General features: G+C 34.7%; 1 long non-coding RNA gene across 1 annotated transcript in view; it reads left to right on the top strand.

Annotated features, from left to right (window-relative positions):
* Positions 1-1,253: 1,253 nt before the first annotated feature.
* Positions 1,254-10,115, top strand: part of LOC135202477 (uncharacterized) — a 71,695-nt gene continuing 62,833 nt past the window's right edge. Inside the window, exon 1 of the long non-coding RNA XR_010311750.1 lies at positions 1,254-1,473. This is a non-coding gene — a long non-coding RNA (uncharacterized LOC135202477). The remainder of the gene's footprint in view (positions 1,474-10,115) is intronic.

Raw genomic sequence — 10,115 nt, forward strand, 5'->3', positions numbered from 1 at the left:
ATAAACCATTGATTTTTTATTTTATGGCACTAGACAAGCCCAATAAAACTGGATCACCAAAAACCAGGGACTGCCTGTAATATTTTTTAGATGTATTGATTTCTGCTATTGTAAAAATTTTTAGTTCTTGTTGCTAGAGAAACTTTGAATATCTTGTTGGCTGGGAAGCATTAATAGCAACATTTTATATCCTACATATAAATTTTCTTGTGTAGGTTAAAGTATTATATTTCACTGTCTAATGCATCCGTCAAGCTTCCTGTGCATGTTTTATCTTGCTTAGGTTATGTTAAGAATTGTTTATGTAAAGTGAATTTCAATTGTAATATGGCATCATACACTCATGTCCATCTTCTTCCATCCACATTGAACTTGGTATTTTTCCCTCTGGTCCTGTAGTGCAACTTGTGGTCGGTGATACCAATATATAAGTTCTTTCCTTTGACTTCTTGTATATAGGATTTATTCCAGACCCTTCCTAATAATTGTTTTAAATGTTACTTAAAGTATGTTTGTCTTCCCATGATTAGGTTTGTCTTGTCCTCTGCTCTTCTTGATTATTCACTGCAACTGATGTCTTGGCCAATCATAAGGTGCTAATATTTCTTCCCTGAAATGTTCTAGCCAGTGAGAAGGCTGTGATGTTAGTTTGTTTGTATGGGTCTCATTTCAACTCCAGCACTTTGGAAAAATTTCATATGCAGTTGCTTTTATATGTTATATATCAACAGTCACTTCAAATGGTATTTATCAATCACTTCATTATTTATAGCGCTATCATCAAGTTACTGCTCTTTAAAATTGCATTATGTACTTTTAAGATTCTTTGCATACAGAATGCAGCATAACGTTGAATTTTATTTACTGTACTGATATTCTTTTATCACTTTTCATGTTTTACAATGTGCTTACCTGGGTAGTTTTTGTTTCTTTTGTCTGTAAAATATACCAGGTGACTTTGATAATATATAAAAATCCAGGTGAATGAGTTACAACTTTAGAGTTGAAAAAATATTTAACTCACTTAGATGGAAGAACTTTCTAGTAAGTGCTCCAAAATTTATTAATGCAATTGCTTTGCAAAATTGTTCCCTAATTACATTTGTTGATATTTTATCAGTTAGAAGCCTTTGGTTTCCTCAGTAAATATTTTCATAATTCAATTGTGTGTGTAATGGAACAGCTTATTTGGTTTTTCTGATATTTGTTTTAAAAATTTTTTCTCACTACAGTCAACCTCATACATGCTGGAGTAATAAAACATTTTATGTAGTGAGAACTTGCGAAGGTTTCAATGTAATACCAATGTCACGCTGTTAACTAAAGTTGTAAATTGCATTGGCATCACTATTGTTTTTAGGTGACTCAAAAATGCTCATTGAGTTTTGTTTTTATATAGTGGCTCCACAAAGGTTTACAAAGAATTGTACTCATTACACTATGATAGGTATTAGGAAGGCTACACTATGATAGGTATTATGGAAGGCTTTTTTTTTTTAGACAAACTCAGGAATGGTATATGGTTTACCTTCTGAGAATCCCAAGGAACTCAAATAATAGAAACGTAGCCAAAGCCGCATGCAGACATTTGCTGGAATTAAATCCTTGACTGCTTGTGTGTTTGTGTGGGGAGGTTATATTCAAAATCAGGTTGTCTGATATTACCTAGGATGATCCATGTTCTTTTTATGTATTTTTTTCAAACTAAAATTAGTATGGAAGGACTTTGGAATTGAAAGAAACAGGGTTCAAACCTGCTTCTTATGGAATTACCCCCCCCCCCCCCCCCCCACACAAAAAAAACTCGGGCTTGATTTCCTTGAAATAAAGAACACACTGAATGGTTTTTTTTCCTCTCCATTTCTTGAGGCTCTCACAATTGTTTGTGGATAACAGGAATCACTGATCTCTTTTGAACTGCATGTAATGAGCCAATTTTTCTTGGTTTATTTCTACAACTTAGGTATTTGGCTAGATTTGAACTAAATTCTTTTTCACCTTCCTTTCCCTGCATTTTCATTGGTGGTTCTGTTTGTATCCCTCAATGTTACAAAAGTATATGATCAATAAACAAGAAACTTCTAACATTGCTTAAATGGATGTAATATTTACTTAATGTTTCTGATTTACTTTTCTTTGGATATACTCATTCCTAAACATTTTATTGTGTGCTGCAAATGGGAAGGAAGGATTAGTAATTTTTCTCATTTTTTCAAGAACATATTGAAGTTAAATTGAAAAAAAAGTTTGCTGTAAAAGTCACAAAAAGATACATATAGACATTTTACTGTAAACTGTGAGGAATCTTTATGCAAAACAAAGATTTGTCTACTTAAGAGTTTCATCTTGGGCTAACAGATTTGCTTCATGACACTTTTCAGTCCTCCTGATACTTGACAGTTGTCACTTTGAAATTTGTGTTTTTTTTTTATTTTTTTTATTTTTTTTATTTTTTTTTTTTTACAGATTTAGTGACGGCTTAACTTTTTTTCTAACTATAAGTGGAGTGGAAAACATGCTTACCAATGTTTACAAATGGTAATTTGTGGGGATTCTGGTGATTCCTGCCAAAGAAAAGTGTGTATGGCTTTGTACTCTCAGGCCTAATTTGTTCATATACTGTACTTTCATTCTTCTGATAATGACATAGGCAGTAGAAGTGAAGAAAGGTTCTGTAAACTGAAGCAAATAATTTTAACAATACAATTGACCTTACCTTTTAAGGCAAGGAAAACAACTGTAACCTTCAAAGCTTAACATTTTTTTTGGTGCATAATTGTAGTTTGTGCACAGTCTCTTAAGGTTATATTAAAAATCAGCGTTATTGGACTTCAATCATAAACTTTATTAATGGTGCTAAATTCCTTAAATAGAGTTTTAAGAATGAGTAACGTTCGGATTTGTCTTAGTTTTCTGCATTTATTGTATCATTGTACCGTGTCTTCAGAGTTACTGTGCGTCATAATGTTGCTTTAAACCTTTAACTTTAGATAAGCTAAATGACACAGACATTCATGGTCCAGATACTTGACAGATATAGTACATATACTAATTGTTTTAAAGATTGTCTTGCATATGGCATAGACTCTCTATTTTCTGTCCCTAACCCATTTGATCCCAGCAGGAGGGGGTTCCCAATCCAGTGGTGGTATAGTATCCCTGGAAAAAAATTTCCATAGTCATCTAGCTACTCTTCTTGATAATCCTTTCCAGGAGAGAAACATTTTTATTAAGTTGCAGCAGCAGCCATTACAGAACCAGGGAATGTGGACCTGATTCTTCTGTTGATGTAATAGAGGGGTATTAATGTGATCAATGCCACTATCCTCTTGACCACAGCTGCTGTATCATTTATCGCTTTTATCATTTATGAGGGCTATAAACTGGACTTGGGCTTGAACTGAATTGACTCTTTCAGCACTTTATTATTTGGAGGTTTCTTGTGTCACTAAATTTACTGTTGGGACCTTCTTTGGTTCTGAGGTTCTAAAGAGGCTGGTAAAAACTTTCTTACTAACCCTTTTTTAGGCAAGTCTCTCTTGTGAGCTGTCACCCTCCCAATGGTTTTCCTCATAGACTTTGCCCTTCAAATCTTTCAAGCATTATGGAGAAACTCACACTCTGGTAAGGTAACTCAAAGAACAGGGTAATACTCTGTAAGCTTTCTGCTCACTCACATTTTATGGGTAAAGATGGACAACTAGTAACCAGGTTTTTAATGCTCCTCCTTTCACAGTTCATACCCCATCTTCACTCACTGATAGTGAGGATTGTTTACTCTGCCCTGTGAGAATTGTCTCAAGATCCATATTCGGGTCACCAAGAACTTCAGGAACAACTCCAAAATGTCTCCTGTTAAACAGATCTGAAGAACACATTCTCTTCTAGACTGAAGCTGATGATCTCAGTGGTGTACTTGTGGGAGAGGAGTTTGGGTACTTCTCTTCATCACCACTCCTCATTCATGGCACTGTCAAGAGACACATATTCAGGGTTACCCATTACTGTAGCTCATATTAGTGGTAGGTGCTCTTAATTTTCTAATCTTGAAAGAGCCTCTTCTATTTTTATACTAATATGGTTCTGTTTGTACCCTGTACAAACCTCTGGGTACCAGGGACTTTATTCTGATCCTTTGGAATAGAGTTTTGTCAACCTCCTTCCAAATAAAGGTTCATGTGTACATATATATTAATGGAATTTGATGAAAAACTATTTATTTAATACAGTTTTTTATATAAATCCATTAATTGTGTAGTGAGTATCCTCCCTTCTTCTTGGTATCAGTTCACATATGGCCACTTGAAAAGCAAGCTTGGATTCCTCACGTACCTGTAACTACTGACATTAGATTGACACCTCCTGTCTGACAGACACAAGTGAACATGGACTATTAGGACACGAAAAATAAAGCATCTACATGATCATTGAGTCATAATGTTTGACATTAAAACATAGTTTTATCTTTTGATTGATTGAGTTACAACTTTTCTTTAAATACAATTCCACCAAGTATTCTAGAACTGTTTTAATTCACATATATAACCTCATTTATGAGTTTTTGGATGAAAACAAAGCTAATGAATACTTTCAGTATTGTCCAGAAATCATGTAAAAAGTAAAATAAAAAATAATGGGTTACTTTTTTCTTAAGAAATCTTCAGATTTCCTATGTTGGTGACGTCGAAAAAAAATTTTATTGCTAGATAATTCTTGAATACTCAGTTTGTGTAGTAGGCAAAAGGATAAACCTGTAAACAAATGTAAATTGTATTGGGACATTTCCTTTTGTTGTAAAAGCAGTGCCGGTGATAATATAAGTATGAAGCAACTGATTAGTTTTTAAACCTTTTAGACTTGGAGACTTCAGCAATCGTGTGGATAAACTTAAAAAATGAAAAAGTGACCAAAACCTCACTAGCTATTGATTTAGATCAAGTAGACAGATTAAGATCTGAGGAATTAACCATGGTTACCTTTTAGAGCATTCAGTCATTCAAAAATTTCCAAGAAATGGCTCAACATTGTACTGGAAGGGAAAGTACATACTGTGATATCTCCTCATTATGGTTATGGCCGACTGATCATACAAGAATCAGCGAAGCTTCACTGAAGTCGATACGTGAACAATGTTCTCTGCAATTTCCATTTTCATCCAAGCCAAACAGCACTATCTAATATGCAGGTCATTTTTCAAGACGTCCAAATGTTGGAAATTGGTACTGTGAATGTTCTATAATAAAATCCATATTATTTAACCTCATGGAATGAATATCAAAGGCAAAAATTTTTAAATAAATCTATTGTTTAAGCAGGACTAAGTGTTTTACAATCGGTTGAACACTGAAAAATTAGCTAAAGGTATTTTATAGTAATATTTTCAAGACAACAATGAAATGAAGGTATTCTTGGGAATTGCATACCCCGCCTTTTCACTTGGACTGCATGCCTGGCCAAAGCAGACAACTCTATAGCTTTTTTTTTTTTTTTTTTCATTCTAACTAACAAGTGGTATTTAACGAAACCATGGATAACAGTGGTTAAAAACTTATCCAATTATGGTACACTTCTATCTTGCTTAATATGTTTGTCTGCTTGATTCTTTGTGAGAGACATTTGAATCCTTGTCTGTATAAAAACTTGCGTTGTTTCCGATCTTCAAATTCATCTGTAGGTTGCTGTTCTTTATGATATTTATGTATCTTACCAAAATGCATTGGGACTGAAGTCTGAAGTGTTCATTATCCATAGAGCTATAAACTTCAACTGATTTATTGTCATGAATGTGAAGAACAAAAACTCTACACAGAAACAATTCATATTCTATATGTTGTTCTTAAATAAATACCCATGATGAGTTTGAAAAACAATCCCCTCATTCTTATGTAGACATTAACTTTGCAGAATAGTTATGCAAAACTACATGCTTAATCCAGTTTACTGCTATTAAAAGAATTTTAATAACTGCATATGATAAAACTATTGGGTACTGAGATCCCCTACTGATGCTGTGGGAATTGTTTCACATCATAAAAAAAAAAAAATTATCATTCTTTAAAATAATAGCATAATTTAATAAAATCCCATAATAAAACTGATACATTATATGTAGATCTCTTATTTTTTATAAGGGTTTTCCATTTTACTATAAAAAACAGAACTCTAGCAATGCAAAATGTGTCACCAAGTTCCAAATAATACTTCATGCTGACATGAAGCCTTATAAAAATATATTGGATTCCTGCTTAAATTATTCACAAACCTTTTATAAACTACACTGTACTATACAATGAGCAAAATAAATAGAAGCCAACAAAGCATCATATACTAATAAAACAAAATGCCATTTGAAGTAGCAAATCCTACATCATAAGAAGCTGCTATAACATATTCCCTCCTTGCTATGTCCCTCCATTAATTCTTTTCTAACAAAGATGAGGTCATCCCCTACGGTGGAGTGAAGGGCATAACCTCTCCTCCTGTAGAAAAAGATGTGAGTAGAAAGCCCCTCCTTCAGGTACGTGTTTGTATTCAACCACACACGACACGTGAATAGTGACCTTGTTCCAGGAAGTGTTTTTTTAGGACCTGTAAATTTAGATACGTATATAATCTCGGATATGTATAATAAACACTATTAAATGTCATTCTCACTAACTGAATTATGTAACAAACTAAAAAATATACATTGGAAAATTCTTACAAAGTCAATGAGTATCAAGAAACTGATTAAAAAACAAAAAAAAAGATTTTTTGTTTTACTCTGCAAGCAACATCCAGGATGACTCAACTTGAACTTCATTTTCAGTGAACTTAAGATAACAACAATTATGAATTTATAATTCTCAAAAATGATATTCATACTTGGATTAGCTTATAGTAATTCTTGATATATCCCAATCTTCAAGTATTAATGTTTCATCATGTGAAGATATAAACCTTAGTCTTACTCAAGGTGGTGTCAATATTTCATATGCAATACCCTAGTGCCTTACCCTCATGCAGCATAGTCAAGGAATTACCTCATGCAGCATAGTCCTCATGCAGCATAGTCAAGGAATTAAAGGCCTTGGGCAACATTTTTTCAATCCCCTGATACATAATTTATCTTTGAACTTTCCATCTGTCTCAGTTCCCATTCCACTATTTTCAACTGTCCAGCTTCTTCAGTTTCATTTTTCCCCAGCCTTCCATTATGAAAACCTTCATCAGGATATACAATCCTCAGAAAAAATATATGATTGGATCATCTCTTTAAATGATCATGCAAAAATATATTGCCTACACAACTAATGTTCCAAGTTTGGTTATTTGTGAAGAGAAGGGTAAGCACATACAGTGGACCCCCCGTATTCGCGTTCTCCAGATTCGCGGACTCACACATTCGCGGATTTCTCTTGGGAAACGTTTCCCTGCATTATTCGCGGAAAATTCGCGCATTCGCGGTATTTTTCTATGATAAATATCCCACAATTCCTGGTTTTTTTTTATGAATTTCATCATAAAATGCACTTTTTGTGCTAAAACTATTAAAAAACCACGTAGAACATTTTTATTGGGTTTTTCTTGAGTTTTAACTAACAAAATAGGCTGTTTTTAGCATTTTTATTTTTTTAGGGGTTCTAAACATTCGCGGGTTTCTAACCTATTCACGGGGCCAGGTACGCATCCCCCGCGAATATGGGGGAGACCATCGTATAGGCTTCCTCCAGCAGACAACGGTGAGTGTGTATCAAATGAACGGATGAAGCAGAGGTGTACCTCTACCTTTGTAACTTGAACATCTTACAAGAGGTAACAAGGGCTAGGTTCCCATAATGGAATACCAAAGTGAGAGTAGGTCAAGGTTATGCAACTTTCCAAGACACCATACTGTACTCCACCCACAAGTCCAATTATAAATCAGTATATGAAAAAGGCAAAGAATAAACTCAAGTTTCAGCAATCCTATTCCCCTTTCCTGGACTGAGACTAAAATACAGGATGAAGGATCATAAAACTAGAGCTTTGCTTGGAGTGGAAAACTGGTTCAGGGTCAAGTCCACTCAGAGCCAGGGCAACAATGAACTGCTATAAGGCACTTGAGTGGCTATTAATGAATCCATCCAAGCTCGAAAACTATTTTCAACATATAGGACTGTTGGTACAAAGAGAAGGAAATATCCTGATCCATGGAGTAGGGGAATCACCTCTCCCAACAAGCAAGGATGGTGTCACCTCGAGGATGAAACCTAAGTTACACTCAACAGAGGACAAAAGTATAGAGCGCTATGCTAGCTATTTTTTCCCTTAAGTCATCACAATTATGGACAAAAACTCATCAAGAATGCTTTCATTCAGAAAACAGTGTACTCTCTCATCCCAAGCTAGGGGGACCAAGCCACTACCAACAAGCACTAGTTTTGAACAGATGAAAGCTGAAGGCAAGGTACAGCGGCAAAGCCATCCTTCCCACAGCACCAGGGGTAAAGTGTGCTGGAATCTAAGTGGACTGACGGATGCTGATCATGGAATGGTCATCATAACAGGCACCCTGAACAATATCCATTACCTGGAAATCCTTCATACAGAAAGTTATGAAAAGAAGATTGACACAAGTATCTTACTTTGACTAATTGGTCTTGATGGGACCAAGATAATGTTTTTCTGGCTCCTGTTAGACTGACTTCTCCCAGTACTTGGTCCTTGATGGCAGCAAGACCAGGCTCCTTCTACAAGAGGAAAGACTTTCAGCCCTCTCTGCCATGGTGGCCCCCACAGATTGGGAAAGACAGAAAAGAGGGAAATAATTCGCTTCAATGGTAAAAAACCCAGAGGACTACAATTGAAGCAACTCTAGTTGTAGTTCCATATAAAAGACAAAAGCTTGCAACACTACTGTAAACACAAACAAAATATGTATCTCACAAGCACCCTATATACGAGGCCAATGTTCAATAACTTCCAAAACAGCATCCACAAAGTAAAAGAAGACTTTCAAGACAACTACAATGGACTTATAATACAATGGAAATCTTCCCATTCTTATTAATAGGTAAATACCTGTACATGAATTATTATCTGTTCCTCCTTATATTTTCACCTTAACCCTCTTGCGCACAGGCCGAAAATATAAGGGTGAAAGGTACACGACTTTTCCCCTGGGTCGAAAAGAACATGTCCTTGGAAAATGTTTTAGGTAAAATTCTGGTACATCCGAACTATAACCGATATACGCTTCAGGTTAGTGTTATCATGTCGGCAATGATTGAATTATTTCCTAAAGGAATCAGAACATTTTAAAAGGCTTAGAAATAATAAAAACAATGTGATGAACATCAAATTTTTAAGAAAAAATTTTTTTTTTTTAAATAATTGTGAAAAATATAATATTTAGGTTTTGGGACTTTGTTTTATACCTAAATTGTGTAGAAATGTTTGATCTTTCACATGGAAGCAATAGTTTGCTATAAATGTAATTGATTAAAAATGCAAATTTTTTACGGAGTGCAATTTTCAGATTTTTCAAGCTACTTATGCTGATTTGTATCATAGCTAAATAAGCTAGCGGCATAGGGTTTGCGTTTTCTTCGAGATTCATCATTTGTCGACCCAATGGCGTCAACTACGTTTTCTATGATTGACGCATCTTTTTTTTTTTCTTAATTTTTTGCAAAAATAACTTACATATGATGTGCCAGGCACGTCATCTCTGCACTTAGAAAAAAATTTATTGACTTACGAAAAATTTATTGACGCGCTATGTGTCATCATATCATGAGATGGTTAATATGATCACTACAGAAATCACACTAACATTTATTGAAAATATATTATTATGAGATATTCACCAACAAATGTAGTTACCACTTGGACTTTTTCTAATTTTCACTGGTGTGTGGCTCCCTATCAGTTTTTTTTCCCACCCAGTGCATTGAAGGTAACGTTGGCTAGAGTTTCTGGAATCTCTTATTTTCTTGTAAGTTCCCCAATTAAGTGGAATTTTTGTTACTCCACAGAGGCGTAAGTTAAGTCGCAACTTATTATTTTGATGTACAGTGCCCAAAGTTAGGTATGATGGAGGGGCAAAGCTCCCTACCCTAGATTAGGTTAGATACTTCCTTGTATTTCCCTCA

The sequence above is a fragment of the Macrobrachium nipponense genome, chromosome 30 (assembly GCF_015104395.2).
Source record: "Macrobrachium nipponense isolate FS-2020 chromosome 30, ASM1510439v2, whole genome shotgun sequence".
NCBI lineage: Eukaryota > Metazoa > Arthropoda > Malacostraca > Decapoda > Palaemonidae > Macrobrachium > Macrobrachium nipponense.